Genomic DNA, 22,324 nt, shown 5'->3' with positions numbered 1-22,324 from the left:
ACACCCCCTAAAGGTACTCACACATCCTCTCAAACACTTAACCCAAGCCACCCTATAATCTATAAAAATATGCAGCATTACATTAAAGTGTTATTATATTAAGTGTTATTTCTCTTTACACACACACACACGTGTGTGTGTGTGTATATATATATATATATATATATATATATATATATATATATATAAAGATTTATTGTTTATCTTAGAGAGAGCAGCAGGGAGGGGCAGAGGGAGAGGGAGAGAATCTCAAGCAAAATCTCCACTGAGTGGGGAGCCTGATGCAGGGTGCAATCTCAGGACCCTGAGAGCATGACCTGAGCCAAAATCAAGAGTTGGGTGTTTAACTGACTGAACTATCCAGGCACCCCTGTTATTTCTCCTTAATTAGGAATTGTCCAGGCAAAGATTATATATTAATTCAATTTAATAGCATTCAAAGAACTTAAAGATAACAATAGATCTTAAAATTTCAAAGGGAGCTGACACATAATAGAGAAATATATGTTGGAATCATATATTAGATGATACCTAAAACATTTATTGAAAATTGTGAGTGGAATAATTAAATCACGATGATTTCTAGAATTTTAAAAACTTAATCTTCATTTAAAAGATATTATATAGAATATGTTAGGTATATGGTATACTGGAACCACATGGTTCTAGTGTATTTTATTTACTGGAACACATAATTTTAAATTTTATAAAGTTAGTTATTGGAATTAAAGTTTGTCAATGACCAGTAAAACTAGGATAGGTAATTTAGGATGTTTAGTGTTTGTAAGATTTTGAAGAGACATAAATCCAAGACTTCTACAAAATAGAAAACCATACTACCAATATTTTCTAAATTGTTAGAAAACCGAGAAGACAAAGCAGTTTTTAGACCAATATTATTAAACTAGTCTGATGCATACAAGGAGTCCTCATTAGAAATATGATATGACATAAACATTTTCTATGCCATTATAGGTCAATTACTAAAATGTTTTAAAGATTTATTTATTTGAAATGAGGAGTGGGGGAAGGGGAAGATGGAGAGAGTATCTCAAGCAGACTCCCCACTGAACAGTGAAGCCCCTGAAATCATGACCCTGGGATCATGACTCTGAGATCTTGACTTGAGCTAAAATCAAGAATTAGTCACTTAACCAACTGAACTACCCAGGCACGCTTCAATTATGAAAATTATTTAGTTTGTTAAAAGTATTTGAGGTTCATCCTTACTATCGTCTTGAATTTTTTCCCTTGTACCTAGCACTGAAACTACTAATTTATCCACAGCTGAACTTTTTTTTCCCCTTCTGAGTTACAGATTCAGCAAGAAAGCAAGTGCCAGAATAAAACCTCATCAACAGCATCCTTAGACCCCCACTGGGATCTTGAAAATGAAAGCTCAGTCACTACTCCACTTCAGGGAGGGGCACAATTAAACACAACACCAACTCAGACTGCAGCCAGGACCAGGTCAAGACCAGGACAAGACATAACATCTCACTCTCCCTGCCTCTGGGAGATGCTTTGGATCTCTTTAGGGATTCGGTGCAGAGGCTCTCTGCACCTGGACCTTGGGACATACCTACCACTCCAGATTAAGAAGAGGCTTCTTCACACTAAGAAGCTGGGAAAAGATTTTCCTTGACTTGAGTAGTAGCTGTGAAAGAGGGGAATCCTAGCCACTAGATTATCAGTAGACCATGCAAGATCTCTGCTTTGGCCTTTGCAGTAAAAGTTATATTTACTAGAGGGACAAAGCAAAAGTGAGGGCGGTTCCAGCGGCCCTGCGGGCTGAGCAGCCACCCAAGGCTCCCAGCCCTACCCCCTGCTCCTCACCTCTCCCAGCCTCAGCCACACCTCCACACCTGGGGCTCTGAGGCCTGACCACGAGGGCACTGGCCTGGGCTGCATTCTGGTCTAGCTTAGCCCTGTGTGTGGCAGAGCCAGGGCCATGCTCTCTTTCTGAGCCTCCGGTTCCTTGGGAGTAAGGGGCGGCCTTGGCTCTCAGCAGGCAAGGAGCAGAGTCCCTCTACTTCATGACCTCGAACTAGTCCAAGGGCCCTCCTGAGGACGGTACCTGAAAGGCTCCTTTGGCGTCCCCGTGGGCTCATCAGGTGGAGCCCAACACTCTTAATCTACGCATCTTTGGCTTGAGTCCCAGGTGCAGTTGGTTTTCTTTTGTTCTGACAGGCAAATCTACCTTTCTGTAATGGTGGGGGGAGTGTGGGGGGGGGGGGAGGGGAAGCCAAGGTTGCTGCCCAAGGTTGCTGCCCAGGGAAGAAGGTGTTGGTTTTCAGAGCCATAGCACCTGTCAGCCTGTAGAGGAGACTTAGGGCCAGAGGAGCAGATCAGGGATGTAAAAGATCTGGATGTAAAAGTAACCTGAAGTCCACGTTGCCCTGTGTGCTCTTCTTGGCCTGATCTCCAGCGTGAGGGGGAGCAGACCAAGGAGGCCAGTCAGGTTGTTAAGTGCTGGGGAGTCTGAGTCTTTCAGGCAGCAGCAGAACCCCATCCAGCCTCAGGGGTGAGGTTTGTTTTATTTTGTTTATTTCTGAATGGCAAAGGGAGCTGCGCAAGCCGAGGCCCCATTGGCCGAGACCATGGTCCTCTGTGTGTTTGAAGCAAGAATAGAACCTGGGGTAAGAGAAAGAGAGCTGTTTCCGCCCGGTTTCGAACCGGGGACCTTTCGCGTGTGAGGCGAACGTGATAACCACTACACTACGGAAACCAGGCCGCCGGCGGCGCCCTCTGCCAGGACCCTGAAAAGCCTGGTCCTGCCACTACTGTCCTGCCCACCAGTTTCTTTGCCAAGTGCAAAGGCCCCTGGGAGCACCCGCGAGCCTGCAGGCCGGGGGACCGCAGCCCCGAGCGGCCCGGCTGGGCTTCCGCGTCTCCACCACCCCGGGCGGGCGGCCAAGACTCTGGGGGCCTCGGCAGTCCGGCTTCGGGATCCGCATCCAACGCAGGGTTTCCAGATCCGATTGGAGGGACCCCAGTGCTGGGACCCCCTTCCGGGAGAAGGGGGGGCGGGTCAGTTGCGTCCGAGCCCCAGGCGCCCCCGCCGCCCCCTTGGGGTCACCCGCCCTCCGGGGCGGTCGCCGGGGCGGTCCCCGCGGGGCGGTCAGCGCTCGGGGCTGGGAATCCTCCCAGGAACCCGGGGACCGGCTCCCCCCGCCCCCGTGGGCCCCGCGGCCGCGGACCTGAGCGCCTCCGTTCCCAGCCCTTCGCTGTGGCTCCTCCGCGGTCCCCTCGGCCCAGGCGGTCCTTCCCATTCCTGCCGCTGACACTTTTTCTAGTGGACTAATGTAAGTCCAATATTGTAATCATGCCTGTATAGTTTTAGTCAGTACCATAGCAAAAGCTACGTGTTAGGACATTTGACTGTTTTAAAATATCCAACACCATACAGGCCAATCCACGATTCCTGGCCGATGCTGAATTCGTTCCAAGACCAGATAAAGTATAAATCTAGTCGATACACACAAATATCAGGATTGTTGGATTTCTCTCTCATTGGTCTTGAGATGCATTTTGAGGAGCAGTTTTTTTAATTTAAATTTTAGTTAATATATAGTGCAATATTGGTTTCTGGAGTAGAATTCAGTGATTCATCGCTTACAAAGAACACCCAGTGCTCATCACAAGTGTCCTCTTTAAGACTGATCACCCATCTAGCCCATCCCCCACCCGCGCATTGACCCTGTTTGTTCTCTATCCTTAGGAGTCTTATGGTTTGTTTCTTCTTTTCTTTTTTCCCCCCTTCACATATGTTCATCTGTTTTCTTTCTTAAATTTCACATATGAGTGAGAGTATATGGCACTTATCTATCTCTGACTGACTTATTTCACTTACTATAATACACATAGTTGCACATGGCAAGATTTCATTTTTTGATGGCTGAGTAATATTCCATTGTATATATACAGCATATCTTCTTTATCCATTCATCGGTCCATGGACATTTGGGCTCTCTTCATAGTTTGTCTATTGTTGATAATGCTGCTATAAACATTGGGGCTGATGTACCCCTTTGAATCTGTATTTTTGTGACTTTTGGGTCACCTAGTAGAGCAATTGTTGGATCATAGGGTAGTTCTATTTTTAACTCTTTGAAAGACCACCAGACTGTTCTCCAGAGTGGTCGCACCAGTTTGCATTCCCACCAACAGTTGCAAGGGGGCTCCCCATTCTCTGTATCCTCACCAACACCTGTTGTTTCTTGTGTTGTTAATTTTAGCTATTTTGACAGGTGTGAGGTGGTAGGTCACATTGGTTTTGATTTATATTTCCCCGATGATCAGTGATGTTGAGCATCTTTTCATGTGTCTGTTAGCCATCTAGATATTTTTTTTTTGGTGAATTGTCTATTCATGTCTTCTGCCATTTCTTAACTGGATTTGTTTTTTTGGGGGTGCTGAGTTTGATAAATTCTTTATAGACTTTGGATACTAACCCTTTATCAGATGTGTCATTTGCAAATATCTTCTTCCAATCTGTAGGCTGCCTTTTAGTTTTGTTGATTGTTTCTTTCACTGTGCAGAAGCTTTTTGTTTTGATGAAGTCCCAATAGTTCATTTTCGCTTTTGTTTCCTTTCCCTCCGGCAATGTGTCTAGTAACAAGTTACTACTGCTGAGGTCCAAGAGGTTTCTACCTGTGTTCTCCTCTAGGATTTTTATGGTTTCCCGTCTCACATTTAGGTCTTTTATCCATTTTGAATCAATTTTTGTGTATGGTGTAAGAAAGTGGTCCAGTGTTATTCTTCTGCATGTGGCTGTTCAGTTTTCCCAACACTATTTGTTGAAGAACAGTGTTGTTTTACCTTTTACAATACCTGAAACTTCTTTTATTTGCCTTTTAAAAAATATATTTTAAGGCTTTATTTATTCATTCATGAGAGACACAGAGAGAAAAGCAGAGACAGGGGTAGAGGAAGAAGCAGGCTACCTGCAGGGAGCCAGATGCGGACCTAATCCCAAGACCCTGGGATCTTGACCCGAGCTAAAGGCAGACACCCAACCACTGAGCCACCCAGGTGCCCCTTTTATTTGCCTTTTATAGTTTTCCTGTTCAACAGGCTGCGGAGTGCAATTCCTAACTTAGGAAGGACAGAGAGATAAAGATTGTTTTCACAGAACGGGTCAGTGTCTGGTGGGGTTTTCACGTTTACCTCAGAACCAAGTACCAATAGGCAGAAAGCAGAAATACTGAGAAAGATTTTAATGTGCTCTCTCTCAGTCTCTCTGTCTCTCTCTCTTGCTTTCCTCTGTTTAGAAAGTTTGGGGAAGAAATCTCCAGCGGTTGCTCCTCTTAGTGCAATAGTTACCGAGTTTCCTTCACACAAAGTTCCAGGGCTGCCACCCTGAAGAAGTGCCGGCAGCGTACTCACTGGACACCACGGTCGGGTCGGTGCTCTGCCTTGTTCTGCTTTGGCTCAGAATGCAGTTGAGGACGCAACCGGACTGCAGCATCTCCACTAGCGACCCGAGGGCTTGGTTCCAAAAGATGGGGCCCTCAAAATAGCATTTCACCATGAAATTTCATTAGTGTTCTTCCCTTTTCCTTCCCTCCAGATGCTATTTTTCTCCTCACCTGCGCAGCCGGTGGAGGAGATTCACGGTCTTCCTGTCGCGTCGGGACCCCTTGAGGTTCCACGGGGACAGGAGGAGTAGCTGTCCCTTCCCCTTCAGTAGGAAGTGTAGTCCGCACTCGAGAACCACAGACCAACACTCGCATCACGCTGGGTTCCTGCAAACCCGACGGAGCTCTCCTCCGAGCCTCTCTGCAGGCCCCAGGGGAGGCGGTGGGATTCCTGCCCCGCGACCGAAGCCGCGCTGAGGGGCCCTGCCCTGACCCCTGGCCCCCGAGGATGGGGCTGGGAGAGGGGCAGAGCTCCCCTTTCCCGCCCGAGAAGCAGCGCGAGGACGCTCACCCCCACGATCCGGAGACGCAAGGGTGAGGGAGCCCAGGTGCCTGCGTTAAAATGACCTCCGCGCCCGTGTCGGGACAGCCGTTTGCCAGAGACCGACCGCAGGAAGACAGCGTGGCTCCGGGACCGGGGCTGACGAGAGAAGCCGCGCGGTTTTCCGACACAACGGGTGTGTGGCGGGGAGGAAGGCCGGCGTCAGAGAGCGCGCGGGGTGGCCCGAGCGTGCGGAGCATCAGCGGAGGTGGGTTGACCGTGCGGGGCCGCAGGTTGTGGCGGAGACCCGGGGTCCAGCTCCGGCCGCCCAGCCTTCCTGGAGGCGGTCTCCGTTCGCGGGGCTCGGTGGCCGCGTCGCTCGGGGTCCTCCGGGCGATGCGGGGCCCCGGGGTCTCACGCCGGCGCCTCCCTCCCGCGCCCTCGCGGCTCCTCGTGTCCGCAAAGGCGCGTCTCCGGGGCAGCCCCGAGGTGCGGCTGGACGTGTGGACCCGGCGGGGCTGCGGACGGGTAAGGCCCCCCCGCACAGGGTAAGGTCTTTCTTGTGGGGCTCCTTTAACAGAGAAAGCAGAGAGGGAACGGCCTTAGGAGACAATTCCAGGGAGGGCTGTGCGTCATTCAGAAGAACAGACAGACAGCTTATTGCAGAGGCTACTTGTATCTCTTAAAAACAGCTAGTTGTCCCCTCCCTGGTAGTCTTGTCGCTAGGATTAGGTCACCGCCGCGGCAGGGTTTCGATTTCTGGTCAGCGGGGATGTTTCTGTAATGAATCTGTATTTTCCTCCCCAGAAGTGTGGTGTGCACCGAGGGCCCCATAAAGAACCTCTGTACTGAGTTCCTAAATGCCGGGGAGGTCGGGCCCCAGCGTCAGAGACAACTCCCAAGCTGCCATGACCCTGGGCAGAGATTCCTCTTATTCCACTCACCTTAGTTAGAAATCTAGGTCTCACTTTTAGAATTTCCATCTAATGAGAACTTGGAGCTTCCAATCACTCTGTTAAAAAAAAAAAAAAAAAAAAAAAGAACCAGTAAAGTGAAATATACAAAATGTTGCAAGAATAGTAACATCCTGTTATCCCTCCCCTAAGTGCACCAGTTAACATTTCCCCACATTTACTTTCTCCCTCCATCCTCATATTTACAGACTGGACATCATTTGTAGGCACCTGGCAGACATCTCAAGACAATTGGTTGGGTCGCTCTTGCTCCCTCCCTTGGGCAATGTCCCTCCAAACCAGCCTCGCTTGGCATGACCTTTCTTCGGAGCCCAGGGGAGGGCTTTGTCCCTCTGGAGGAGACCCCGCTTGTCCCTTCAGGAACCAGACATCTCTTGCCTCCAGGCTGCAGAGAAGCTTCAGGCAGGTGGAGTGTTATTTGCCTCTTGCGGGATAGTGCAGGCCAGGCGTGCCTTGTGCTTGTCAGAACAGGATTAGGTGGCCATGCCCCCCAGCACTGCCTGCCCTTTGGGCTCCTTCTGGTGGGCAGTGGTCCTGCACTTGGTGGTGGCCTAGGATATGAGTAATTAACACTTGGAATACTTGGCTGGTCTTCTGTCCAATTCAAGCATGTACTCAAGGACTGACTTGGGTAGAATGTTCACCATTTTACAATATCCAAATGCCCCAACACCTTCAGACTTGGCTATGGAGCTGTTTAATACATGAAGTCTGATTAAAGTGTTTGACTTAAAATTTGATCAAATAGAAAAAAAGAGGGGCACCTTGGTGGCTCAGTTGGTTGGGCATCTGCCTTTGGCTCAGTTTGTGATCCCGGGGTCCTGGAGTCCAGCCCAGTGTGCACACGCTGCTCAGTTGGAGTATGCTTCTTCCTCTCCCTCTGCCCCTCCTCTGCTTGTGCTCTCTCTCTCCCTCAAAAGGATAAGTCAAATCTCTAGAAAAAAAAAAAAATAGAAAAGAAGAAAGTGACAGAAGCCAAAGGGATCCTCTATTTCTGAAAGAAAGGCAAGGCACAGTCATTGCAGCTTGAGAGGAATGGCCTGGCAGAGCAATGTAATGAAAGGGAAGGGAAAAGGTGGGGAGGGAAGGAGTCTCACTGCTCTTGGCTTGCAAGGAGCTGTCCCATGCCTCAGAGTGTGCAAGTCTCCAAGTTTCTGAAGCTTCCAGAAGCTCTAAGATCCAAGGGATATAAACTTTCAATTTGTGTTTTGTTCTAAATCAGGAGTCCTGACTGAGATGTGGGATTCTGAATTGAGGATGTGAAAATCCTGAGCCCTTGCTTTCAGGGAATGGCAATATACCCTCTAAGCAGGGGCCTCTGCAGTGCTGAGCTCTCATTTGGCCTTAGTTCTTTCTGAAGATATTGTTCCTGGTTGAATTTTGCATATCACATGCCCTAAATTTGGACACAGCAGAAAGCTCTGTATTCAGGAAGAGATGGAGATGCTACAATGGAGAAGTTGCCTCACATGTGAAAAATGAAAGTAATATAACACTGTATGTTAGTTATATTTGAATGAAAAAAGAGAAAAAAGAAGAAAAAATGTCCTTTTAGAAACTGGATAGAATTAGTTTTTTTGAAAGAGTTTAGAGTACTATTTTCTGAAGAGTCTTGCCTGAAAATGCAAGAAATGTAAAAGACATTATTTGCATCCTTGGAAGACTCCAAAGGCACCCTGTAAATAGGTTTAAGCTCTTGTTGAAAACAAGTTTTGAGCACACCTTCCAAGGAAGGATACACAGTTACAAAGAGCCAAATTCTGGCAATACAAGAAAACTACTTTGTAGACAAGTTTTATTTCTTTTTTTTTTTAAAGATTTTATTTATTCATGAGAGACACAGAGAGAGAGAGGCAGAGACACAGGCAGAGGAAGAAGCAGGCTCCATGCAGGGAGCCTGACATGGGACTCCATCCTGGGTCTCCAGTTTCATGCCCTGGGCCGAAGGCTGCGCCAAACTGCTGATCCACCAGAGCTGCCCAACAAGTTTTATTTCTAGAGCTCCAGATGTAAATATTTCAGTTATGTCCACAATTACTCCACTTGTTAGGACTTTATTTATTTATTTATTTATTTATTTATTTGAGAGAGAGAGAGCGCCAGCCCACAGGGAAGGGGGATGTGAGGTGTGGGGATGGGGCAGAGGGAGAGGGAGAGAAAATACTTTACTCTGAACCTGAAGCCTGAGTTAGGGCTGGATTCCCTGACCCCCAGATCAAGACCTGAGCAGAAACCAAGACTCAGCAGCCCAACAACTTCACCATCCACACACCCCTAGGGCTTTTTGTTATCTAATTAATTTTTGAAAGATTTTTAACTTATTTTATTTAAATTCACTTAGTTAACATATAGCATATCATAAGTTTCAGATGTAGAGTTCAGTAATTCAGCAGTTGGATGTAACTCCCAGCGCTCATTACATCACGTGCCCTCCTTGATGCCCACATCCAGTTACCCCATCCCATTCCCCTCCACCAACCCTCAGTTTGTTTCCTATGGTTAAGAGTCTCTTAGGATTTGTCTCCCTCTCTGATTTCATCTTATTTTATTTTTCCCTTCCTTCTCCTATGCTCCTGTTTTGTTTTGTTTTTTTTCCAAGATTTTATTTATTTATTCATGAGAGACACACAGAGAGAGGCAGAGACATAGGCAGAGGGAAAAGCAGGCTCCCTGTGGGGATCCCAGAACTCTGGGATCATGACCTGAGCCAAAGGCAGATGCTCAACCACTGAGCCACCCACATGCCCTCCTCTGCTTTGTTTCTTAAATTCCACATATGAGTGAAACCATATGATAATTGCTTTCTGTGATTGACTTATTTTACTCAGCATAATACCCTCTAGTTCCAACCATGTCAATGTAAATGGTAAGATTTCATCCTTTTAATGGCTGAGTAATATTCCATTGTATATATACCACCTTTTCTTTATCCATTCATCTGTTGGCAGATGTCTGGGCTCTTTCCATAGTTTGACTATTGTGGACATTGCTGCTATGAACATTGGGGTGCAGATGCCCCTTCAGATCACAACATTTGTATCCTTTGGGTAAATACCTAGTAGTGGAATTGCTAGGTCGTAGGGTAGCTCTATTTTTAAATTCTTGAAAAACTGGTCAGTGCAAATGCCTGATCCAGTATATGGACCGGAGGGATTAAGGTGTGTGTGGAGGGGAGACGGGACACAAGAAAGTAACATGGTAGCAGAGATCCAATTTGCTGAAGTTCCCAGTGTTGTTTATTTGTGAGGTGCCATTGTTCTGTTCTGTTTAACGTTGTTGTAGTGACATCTGTGGTTAGAACTCAGTTATAGTAAGTGAAGGGATCCCAGAAGAACGTAAATTTAGGAATGGGTTCTCAGAATTTGTTCTGGATTATCTGGAATTGGGTCTTAGACATCATTAGATTTGAAGGTATTAAGGATCCTGATGTGAGGGCACACTGTCAGTTTGTTGCAGGATTTCTCTGCGTTTAGTGTCTGCAGTTCCTGGTCACACCGCTTCCAAGAATGATGAGGTAAACTAGACAAAGAACAGTGGGCAGCAAAGCAAAGTTTATTGAGCAAGAGTACAAAGCTCCCAAAGAGGGAGGGGGCCTGAGAGGGTTGCCCTTGGAGTTTCCAAGTTTAGGGGGCTTTATGAGCTCTTTTGTGAAACTATCTTAAGCAATTGGGGTGTGCTGAGCCGTGCCAATCAGGGCTCTGGTCATGTATCTGTCTACTGATTAGGTTATCGTCTCTGTCCTGATCATCTTTTTTGCTGACATCTAAGGTCTTATGTCTTAACTGCCCCTTGCCCATGGTAGTGACAGATGCTTTGTGGTTAACTGTCTTATTTTAGGATGTTTTGCAGAAGTCATTTCTGCAAAGATTGCAAAGCAGAATGCTAGTGTGGTCCTGTCTGAGCTGTAAAAGAGGATGTTAGTGCTGTTTTATGTTAACTGTCCTGACTCGATATTTTCTTGTTGGGAACCCTGTCCCTGACTACCTCACTGTCCAGATAACTCCTAATAAGTTCATGGCATGCAGTAGCCAAACATTTATTCAAGAGGCTCTCACTGTTCACTTGCTGCGTTGACCAAAAACTTGCACCAAAAAGTGGCTTATTGTGAATGCAGTTTAAGTGCCAGGGCTTCTTTGGTATATATTACAGAGGAAAGTATCCAAAGGCTTAGGGAGATCAGGATGCTAGAGTGGATTTACCAAAAAAAAAAAAAAAAAAAAAAAAAGAGTGGATTTACCATGTAAGACAAGCTCATTCACCCCATCTATATTCTCTAGAAAGTCAAGGAGAACACTACTTTCAACAAGGCTGTGGGAGATATATTAAAAAAGCCTATATCTCCGGATCCTCAAAGGACTCTGTGATGGCTGTTTTGAGAAGGACAGTGGGAACTGCTGCCACTGAACTGTTATCTGTAAAATTAATGGGGATAATAGGAAGATGGAGTTGAGAATGTCACATGGCAATGATTAATCTCCAAAGAAAGGTGGTCACAGTTAATACAATGGATAGCAAACCTGAAGCACTAATCAGAATAGCTCAGCACACTTCGTCATTAACTCATCAATGTCCCTAAATCTAAAATTGATGGGTAGCCTATTAAAGTTTTATTTGATCTGTAAAAGCAAAAACATCTAGTGAATCTAAGTCTGACTTGAATCACAATAGCCACAGATCCTCAACAAATTCATAATCATAGAGCCCTTTGAATGAAGGAAAGATAGATTCCCCTCAAGGAAAGATAGATGCTAGTTATATAGCTAAAAATTAATACTCTTAGACTTTTAGCCCAATAGCATATTCATGCCAGAGTCCTCTGAGTAGAATGCTCTATTAGTAAAAAATAACTTTATAACAGAATATTTGACAGTTGAGTACCTGGGTGGCTCAGTCGGTTAAGTGTCTGCTTTCAGCTCAGGTCACGATCCTGGAGTCTGGGATTGAGTCCCAAGATCAAGTCCCACGATGGAGCCCCACATCAGGCTTTCTGCTCAGCAGGGAGCCTGCTTCACCCACTCCCTCTGCTCCTCCCCCCATGCTCAATCTCTTTTGCTCTACACTCTCTCAAATAAATAAATAAAATCTTTTTTAAAAAAGGACTATTTAGCAATTGTACTGTAATCAATATTACTTTACCTTAACTATTATTGGTTATGCTTAATTGCCAAAAAATATTATATAAGGATTATCATTAGGGATATTATTAGTCAAATCAGAATGAGGCAAGTTTAGAGTTTGAACATCTGTTTGACTGTCTTGAGATCTACTTTTAGTAGGAAGCCAAAATAGAGTAAGTAACTAAATATTTAAACAGCATTTAACAATTTTGTAGGAGCATACAATGAAATTATTTACTGAATTTAATGAAATTATTATTATTTAGCAACATTTGGTATTTTTAACGTTAGCTATTCCAGATAGATGTGGAGAGATATCCCTCTCTTTCTTTTTTTTTAAAAATATTCTATTTATTTATTCATGAGAGACACACAGGGAGAGAGGCAAAGACACAAGATAGAGGGAGAAGCAGACTCCCTGCAAGGAGACAGATGTAGGACTCCATCTGGATCCCGGGATCACACCCTGAGCTGAAGGCAGACACTCAACTGCTGAGCCACCCAGGCGTCCTTGGAGTGATATCTCATTGTGGTTTTAATTTGCATTTGGCTAGTGGCTATATCACTATGTTGAATAGCTTTTCTTTTCTTTTTTTTTTCTACTAATACCTTTTATTCAGTTTTTAACCATACCAGCAAGAATCAGAACTGTCAATTTTTCCAATGGCAATTTCTACACACCAGAAGGTAGTCATGACTCTCAAAGAACAAACAATTTGGATTTTTCCTGCCTTCAAATGTTTATCAAATCCTGTGTTTCTCACAGGCTTTTGCAACACATAGAAAATAAGAAATATTCCAATGAATGAAACATACCAAATGTCAGTAATAAGCGAGACACATTCCTTTGGGGAAACAGCTGTTAAAAAAAAAAAAATCCAGTCTGTATATGCAAAAGTAAAGCAAGGAAATTCAGTCTTTTTCTCTTCTTTAAAAATCTGTTTTTCCTAAAATATCATTCCACAAAATTGGAAGTGAAGGACTAGAAGGTGAGGAGAGGGAAGGGCGGGAGAGGGAGCACACATCATTAACACAAAAAGTAAAGTTGTACAAACTTAAGCAGTTTATCATAGACTAGGGTCAAACTCCAGGATACCAAACGCTGGTGTAAGAAATTCACCATTCTGCAGGAGCTGTGTGAAGATCCATGAAGAGCAATTCACTGCCTTGGAGCGATTCCCCTTCCCACTCCAAATCCGGGTTTCTGCACCATGCCTCCACGGGGAGGGCCTCGCATTCCACCACCCAGCCCACCTCGAGGGCCTCCTGGTCCCCGCAGGTGGTTATCTCGACGGTCCCCTTCGCGGGCAGCTCCAGTCTTCTTCTCTTCCACATTCCGGCAGACCTCACCTCTGAACATGATGGGCCTGTTGCTAAGGACCTTTTGAACAGGCTCAGAATCATCAAACACAACAAAACCAAAATTGGGTAATTTCCCGCCACTGTTAATGCGTAGCTCCACCACATTCCCATAACTTTGAAAAAATCTTTAAGCTCCGATTTGTCCACTTCATGTGGTAGATTGCCAATAAAAAGTTGGTGACTATCAGGGTGTCTCACAATTCTTCGGGGCTCGACGTCACCTTGCTCACCAGCCTCACAGATTGGTCTGGGTCCCCTCTGGGGAGGAATATTTATCCGCTGTTCTCGCACTCTTTGATCCCTCTGAGGCCTCTGCGGTGGAATCTGAGATTCAGGTTTAGATTCCGGGCGAGGCTGTGAAGCTGGTACTTTAACAACATGAGGTGGTATCCAAGTAACTGGAACAGCTCCACTGGGTGGAAGGTTGTTACTGGTCACAGATGCCCAAGAAAATGTCCTCAAGTCTTCCTGTACTGTCTGAGCTATGTCCGTAGGTGCTGGAGAAGAACTCTTCTGAGTATCCTCAGGAGCAGTTTCTTCCAATACTGGCTAAGACTTTTCCTCTTGGATCTCAGACACAGGTTCTTGCTCTGGTTCTGGTTCAGGATCAGGTTCTGGTTCAGCAACAGGTTCCTCTAAATGTTCTTCCAAGTCATTGCTGACACTCTGATCATAGAAAGTTCCAGAATCATCAGGTACCACCTCAGGTGTCTGCTGTCTTTCTTCAGGTTCCTCTACCTCTTCCTCAGATTCCTCCTGAGGCTCAGTGACAAAGCCACCAAAGACCTCATCTTGGTATCTGAAGATATCATTGTGAACGTAGAACTTATTCGCAACAGAGCCCTCAGGAGCAAGGACAAATGTCTGCATGAATCTCCTCAAAGCCTGGTTGTTATTAGAGAGCAACCCCATCACCTGGACCACCACACCATCATTCAGAATGGCATGAGCATCAACATGGCGAATCTTAGTGTGGCAATTGGTAAAGTTTTGTGACATCACTTTCCTATGGATCTCTTTCTGTCCATAGACTGCATCTGCTGGCTTTCCATTTGAATCCAATCCCCCATGGACATAAGAAGAGTTCTTTCCATAAAATCTGTGTAGCATGTCTGGGGCCTGGTTCAGGAGCGTATAATACTGTCTCACAAATTCCCGCCCGACCAGCAGGGGACTAGGCTTCTCCATAACCATTGCTTTGGTCAATTCAACCTGCGCGGCTGAGCGGGAGAGGAACAAGCTCTGCTCCATGGCACGGCGGAAGGCGAAATCCCCTCACGCAACTGCGTCCGCCTGAATAGCTTTTCATGTACTTATTTGATTATATCCTTTCAGGTAAAATATCTGTTCATCTCTTTGTCAATTTTCTAATCAGTTTGTTTGTTATTTTACTATTGATTTCTAAAATTATTTTTATTTTCTAGGTACTAGTCTTTTCTGGATATATGGTTTGAAAATATTTTCTCTTTGTTTTTTCATTCTCTTAATGAAGTCTTTTGTAGAGCAGTTTTTAATCTTGATATAGTCCAATTGATCAATCTTTCCTTTTATGGATCATGCTTTTGGTGCGAAGATTAATAACTCTTTGCCTAATCTTAAACCCTGAACATTTTCTTCTACTTTTTCTATAAAAGTTTATAATTTTATATTTTACATTTAAGCATATGATCCATCTTGAATTGCTTTTGTTAAGTTGTGAGGTTTAAGCTGAAGACTCTTTTTTTTTTTTTTTTTTTTTTTTGCCTATAGATGCCCCATTACTCCAGCATCATTTGTTGAAAAAGGCTATCCTTCCTCCATTGAATTGCTCTTGCACCTTTATAAAAAAAACAGTCGGACATACTTGTGTGGATATTTGTGGGTTCTCTATTCTGTTTCATTCATCTATCTATCCCTTCACCAATACCACAATGTATTGCTTACTATAACTCTATAATAATCCTATATAATAACCTACCTAATTATGACTTCTCCCACTTTCTTCTTCTTTTTCAAGATTATTTTAGCTATTTAAGAGTCTGTTATTTTTTTTAAATTTTATTTATTTATTCATGAGAGACAGAGAGAGAGAGAGAGGCAGAGACACAGGCAGAGGGAGAATCAGGCTTCACGTGGGGAGCCTGATGTGGGACTCGATCCTGGACCCCGGGATCACGCCCTGAGCCAAAGGCAGATGCTCAACTGCTGAGCCACCCAGGTGTCCCAAGAGTCTGTTATTTTCATATAAGTCTTTTTTAAAAATTTTTATTTATTTATGATAGTCAGAGAGAGAGAGAGAGAGAGAGAGAGAGGCAGAGACACAGGCAGAGGGAGAAGCAGCCTCCATGCAGGAAGCCCAACGTGGGAGTCCATCCCCGGATCTCCAGGATCAAGCCCTGGGCTGAAGGCGGCGCTAAACCACTGAGCCACCCAGGCATCCCGCATTGTCTATTTTAGCAGCCATTTGCAGACTTTTGATACCTTTCTGCCAAAAACTGCCAACCAACCTAAAAACCTTAGGTTTTTAAACTAAAAACCTAAACTACTGCTGCTTGTTCAGTCCTCTATATACAAGCACAATATCAAGGAATACATATTCTCCCCCCTCCTGCTGCAAACACACCTTTATCAAGGACCATCATAAAGTCATTCCTCATTCCTTTTTAATGAAAATAGGCTTTATGGCTCTTTCTCATATAAAAACATAAAAGAATTTTAGATATTTCTTCTTCCTTGCACCCTTTCCAATTTTCAAATGTTCATTCTTAAAAAAAAAAAAGTAACTAAAACATAAATGCTACTGAGGTATGACTAATTAATTCAGTAGGAGGGTTCCCCCCAACTTTTGATATTCTTCTCAATATACGCCAATACCATTTTCCTTTGCCTTACAGTAAAATATATTGATGTTTCATTTAAATTGAGGCCAATTTTGTTTTGTTTTGTTTTGCTTTACATTCCCATATTTATTGCAGCATTATTCACAATAGCCAAGACATAGAAACAATCTAGTGCCCTCCAATGGATGAATGAGTAAGTAAAATGTGATACACACACACACACACACACACACACACACACACACACACACACCCCTACAGGAATATTATTTAGCCATAAAAAAGAATAAATTTCTGCCATTTGCAACCACATAGATGACCCTAGAGGGCATTTATGCTAAGTGAAATAAGCCAGAGAAAGACAAATAATGTATGGTATCACTTCTATATGAAATCTAAAAAAAAAAAAAAAGCCAATTTCATAGAAACAGAATAGAATAGTGGTTGCCAGGGGTTGAGAGGAGGAAGAAATGGGGAGATGTAGGTTAAGTGTATAAACCTTTAGCTATAAGATATATAAGTTCTGAGCATCTAATATATGGCATGGTGACAATAATTAATAATACAGCATTATATACTTGAAAGTTGCTGAGAGTACATCTTGAGTGTTCCCAGCACACACACACGAAAAGAGTTAATTATGAGGTGATGGATATGTTAATTAACCTAGGTCTTGGTAATCATTTCATCATCATATTGTACATTTTAAAAATATGCAGTTATGGGGGATCCCTGGGTGGCTCAGCGGTTTCCCGTCTGCCTTTGGCCCAGGGCGCGATCCTGGAGTCCTGAGATCGAGTCCCACGTCAGGTTCCCGGCATGGGCCTGCTTATTCCTCCTCCTGTGTCTCTGCCTCTCTCTCTCTCTATGTCTATCATGAATAAATAAATCTTTAAAAAATATATATGCAGTTATGTTTTTCAATAATTTTTCAATTATTCCTTATAAAGATAGAAAAAAATTAGAAAAAAAGTAAAGTACATATTAAGACTTAAATCTAAAAAAATATATATATAAATCTAAAAATAAATAAAAGATTCCCCTGGTACACTTTTGTTCTGGAAATGAAGGGCATCATATGCAACTGATGGAGGACCAAAGAAGTTGTATGTGGGTGTTCAGGGCCAATCTTTTTTTTTTTTATTGCTTAATTTAATTTAATTTTGTGTATTTTTTTATTGGAGTTCAATTTGCCAACATATAGCATAACACCCAGTGCTCATCCCATCAAGTGCCCCCCTCAGTGCCCGTCACCCAGTTACCCCATTCCCCCACCCACCTCCCTTTCCACTACCCCTTTTTCGGGTCCCAGAGTTAGGAGTCTCTCATGTTTTGTCACCCTTACTGATATTTCCCACTCATTTTTCTCTCCTTTCCCCTTTATTTCCTTTCGCTATTTTTTATATTCCCCAAATGAATGAGACCATATAATGTTTGTCCTTTTCCAACTGCCTTACTTCAGTCAGCATAATACCCTCCAGTTCCATCCACATTGAAGCAAATGGTGGGTATTTGTCATTTCTAATGACTAAAATTCCATTGTATGTATAGACCACATCTTCTTTATCCATTCATCTTTCGACAGACACCAAGGCTCCTTCCACAGTTTGCTATTGTGGACATTGCTGCTAAAAACATTGGGGTGCAGGTGTCCCAATCTCTCACTGCATCTGTATCTTTGGGGTAAATCCCCAGCAGTGCAATTGCTGGGTCGTAGGGCAGTTCTATTTTTAACTCTCTGAGGAACCTCCACACAGTTTTCCAGAGTGGCTGCACCAGTTCACATTCCCACCAACAGTGCAAGAGGGTTCCCCTTTCTCCACATCCTCTCAAACATTTGTTGTTTCCTGTTTTGTTAATTTTCAACATTCTCACTGGTGTGAGGTGGTATCTCATTGTGGTTTTGATTTGTATTTTCCTGATGGCATGTGATGCGGAGCATTTTCTCATGTGCTTGTTGGCCATGTGTATGTCTTCTTTGGTGAGATTTCTGTTCATGTCTCTTGCCCATTTCATGATTGGATTGTTTGTTTCTTTGCTGTTGAGTTTAATAAGTTCTTTATAGCTGTTGGATTAAATTGAGGCCAATTTTGACCTCCTAATGCATCACTCTCACTACTTCCTCTGACTGTAGGATGCTTTTATTTTTGTATGAATATTATTCTTATACTTGTTGGTTTTTCATTTCATTCCGGCTGCATAAGGTAAGTTTACAATTAACCTCCTTGAATATAGCAGTGGACACCCATTTTTAAAAAAGATTTTATTTATTTATTCATGAGAGACACACAGAGAGACAGAGAGAGAAAGGTAGAGACACAGGCAGAGGGAGAAGCAGGCTCCATGCAGGGAGCCCATGTGGGACTCGATCCTAGGACTCCAGGATCACACCCTGAGCCAAAAGCAGATGCTCAACTGCTGAGCCATCCAGGCGCCCCATGCCTCATGGTTTCAACTGGGGTTGGGTAGGGGGTAAAAAAGAGACTGATTGATACTATGGAATGATACTTTAAGGGAGCAGAGATGAAATTTCATTTATACCCTTCCCCTCCCTTCTCCATATATATCCACCTATTACCACTTATTCCCAACCCTAAAGACTCATCCAGGACCCTTTACTACCATACATCCAGGCAAAACTTTATGCTTATTTTATTCTCTACTCTTCCCAATTGCTCTACTAGAATATCTCTTCTTTGTAGATTAATTCTGCCTGTCCTGCTAAATTCCTTTTCTTGTCTCAGAAAGAGAGAGAATTATTTTTTTTAAAGATTTATTTATTTATTCATGATAGACATAGAGAGAGGCAGAGACACAGGAGGAGGGAGAAGCAGGGTCCATGCCGGGAGGCCAACGCAGGACTTGATCCCAGGACTCCAGGATCACTCCCTGAGCCCAAGGCAGATGCTAAACCACTGAGCCACCCAGGGATCCCCTAGATACCCATTTTGATGATGATTTGCACATCTGATGATTTTCTTTATTCTTTGATTCAGGTCACCAATATACTGAACATGAGAGGGCTGGTTTGCTAGAGGTTGCCATAAACATAAAGCCGTGGATGAATATGGCATATGCAATGCCATATGGCCCATGAATGTGACCTTTCTATAGATCATGGTCAAATCCGGCCCTTAGGTATTTGGTGGGTATTCCATAACCTGCATGTGCAGTGGCGTTTAGTGGTGTTGCGGCAGACTGTCAAGGGATTCTCAAGTGTGGTAGGTGAGGGACTTATCTGACCCACCTTGTCTCTCCATTCTAACTGAGGTTGAAGCATGAGGCTAAGGAGGATGCCTTGGAGTATCTATCTCTATGGTTCTGCTGCTAGGTTGCTGGTACTACATGTTTGATCCCAGGCACCTCCACATGTACAGCAAAATGTCTATGAAAATTGCAGGAAGAAAGACAAGGGGAAATCACTCTTGAAAGTTGTTGTCTTACTCTACTCTGCTCTACATCTAGTTATACAGTGCTATTGCATTGTGAAATGTCTCAAACACATTTCTGAGCTCTCTTCTCCAGTGACTATGGGACCTGCCATTATGTTGGAAAAAGACATTCTAATAGAGTCCTTTATTTTAAAAACTATCAAGTCCTAGTTAAAACCCCGTGCTTACATGATGTCACTTAGTGATGAGTTATTAACAATGACAATAAGAATAATCACAGTAACAGATTTAGTGAGAAATTGTATACCAGGTACTATGCTAAGCCTAGTTTAAACATTAACTCATTTATATCTCCCACTAACTTTTTTACAAAGACTTATTTATTTATTTGAGAGAGAGAGAGAGAGAGAAAGAGAGCTTGAGCAGAGGGAAGGGGCAGAGGGAGAAGGAGAGAGAGAGAGTCCTCAAGCAGACTCTCCACCCATCCCAGAGACTGACATGGGGCTTGAGCTCAGCACCCTCAGATCATAACATAAGCTGAAACCAAGAGTTGAGCACTCAACCGACTAAGCCACCCAGGCACCCCCCAAATCTCCTAACTTTAGAGGAAGGGTTATTATTAAACATAGTTGACCAGAAAAGATGCTGAAGATTAGGGAGACCAAATCATTTATTTGTTCAAGTGCTTAGGTATTGAGGGTGCAACAGGGAAGTGCACCCAGACTATCTATCTCTAATACTAAGGAACATCTCCCTGCCCAGAAGATAATGTCTAAATTTAATTATGACTGCCAATTTTTAAAGTACTCTTTGTATACATGCCATTGAATTCTATCAACTTAGAGTAGATCCAGATTTTTAATCTATTCTTTTTATTTAATCCACTAGAATACTGGAAATACACCAATTCCATCTTTTCAAACTCTCCCATTTTCAAAATGAGAGAATATAGGTCTAATTTTTTTAAGTGGCACATAATTCTTTTTTTTAGATTTTTTTTTTTGGTTTATTCATAAGAGACACAGAGAGGCAGAGACCTAAGCAGAGGGAGAAGTGGGAGCCTTGCAGGGAGCCTGATGTGGGATTCGATTCCAGGACCCCAGGATCATGCCCTGAGCTGAAGGCAGATGCTAAACCACTGAGCCACCCAGACGTCCAAATAATGTTGTTGTTGTTTTTTAATTAGTTTATTCATGAGAGACACAGAGGGAGAGGCAGAGAGACAGGCAGAGACACAGGCAGAGGGAGAAGCAGGCTCTTCAAAAGTAGCCTGATGTGGGACTCGATCCTGGATCCATGCTGTGAGCTGAAGGCAGATGCTCAACCACTAAGCCACCCAAGTTTCCTGAAATAATTTTTTTTTCTGAAATAATGTTCTTGATAATATATTAGAAATACTTTTCTATAAGCAATTGATAAATCATTGAACACTACATCTGAAACTAAGAATGTATTTTATATTGGCTAACTGAATTCAAATACATAAATATTTCTCTTGATTATAAAAATAATATAGTGGATGATCAGCAGTCATGCGGAGTAGTTTAACATTTGTATTTAATGTTTGATTACAAATAATATTGCCAACTATTAGCTCGGTTGAGCCCCCTCATAATGAAGTGATATTTATGAATCAGTTTGCCTAAGACTGTGAGCCAAAGAGTGGTGCTTGCATTAGCAAGGTATTTAGACCAAAGTCTTCAGAGTTTGGATCCCTGATACACTGTCTCTTGTTCACTTAAGCTGGAGTCACTCCTGTAGCTTAAGCTTAAGCTTGTCCAGTAGCAACAACAGCCATTAGTAACCAGGCCACACCCGAACGCCTCTGTCCTAGAATGGGCATCTACTCATCCTTCAGGTCCCTCTCTTACTCAAGGTTGTCACTGAAATCAGAGGAAATGGAACAGAGAGATCTGTTCACAGAGGCAGAAGTAGTATTTAAGGCAACAGACTTCAGTTAGGAGAACTTAAAAAAAAATCTTTTCAAATGTGAGAAGTGATGTTCACGCAGGAATTTAAGGAAGGACCAGGTACTACCTATGGCTCTTCCCAAGAGAAAAGACCTCTGGAAAGAAAGGAGAGTCTGTGTTGGAGATGTGAGATGCGTTGGTCTGTCAGCTCCAAACATTGATTTCCTGAGTACCTGCAAACCAGCTCATTCCCATCAGAGTGTGCTTTCAGGGGCACTAGAGGGCAGGAAGATGAGAAGGGGGATTTGCTTTACTTCCTATTTGCTCACTGTTCCTTTTCTTTTTCCTTTTTTTTAATTTATTTTACTTGAAAGAGAAGAGAGAACATGAGCAGGTGGGGAGGAGCAGAGGGAGATGGAGAAGCAGACTCCACTGAGCAGGGAGCCCAATTCAGGGCTCCTCCCAGGACCCAGAGATCACGTCCTGAGCAGAAGGTAGATGCTTAACCAGTAGAGCCAACCATGTGCCCCTACTGTTCCTTTATTTTTTTTTAAATTTTATTTATTTATTCATGATAGTCACACAGAGAGAGGCAGAGAGGCAGAGACACAGGCAGAGGGAGAAGCAGGCTCCAAGCAGGGAGCCCGACGTGGGATTCAATCCCTGGTCTCCAGGATCGCGCCCTGGGCCAAAGGCAGGTGCCAAACCACTGCGCCACCCAGGGATCCCTACTGTTCCTTTCCTACATCACTTCAGCAATGGTTCTTTACCTTGTCAGCTATTTCTGGTAGTTATAGGTGGCCCCAGATTCTAGTTTTTCTCCTATTCCCAGGACAGTTTTTAGTGTGC

General features: G+C 43.6%; 1 non-coding gene and 1 pseudogene across 1 annotated transcript; both read right to left on the bottom strand.

Moving 5' to 3' along the window:
- Positions 1–2,655: 2,655 nt before the first annotated feature.
- Positions 2,656–2,728, bottom strand: TRNAV-CAC (transfer RNA valine (anticodon CAC)). Its single transcript has one exon. It is a non-coding gene; the product is annotated as a tRNA-Val (tRNA).
- Positions 2,729–13,020: 10,292 nt separating this feature from the next.
- Positions 13,021–14,640, bottom strand: LOC112907760 (ras GTPase-activating protein-binding protein 1 pseudogene; annotated as a pseudogene).
- Between the last annotated feature and the right edge of the window lie 7,684 nt (positions 14,641–22,324).

The sequence above is a fragment of the Vulpes vulpes genome, chromosome 8 (assembly GCF_048418805.1).
Source record: "Vulpes vulpes isolate BD-2025 chromosome 8, VulVul3, whole genome shotgun sequence".
In the NCBI taxonomy this organism is placed as follows: Eukaryota; Metazoa; Chordata; class Mammalia; order Carnivora; family Canidae; genus Vulpes; species Vulpes vulpes.
This window is presented reverse-complemented; position numbering and strand designations above follow the sequence as displayed.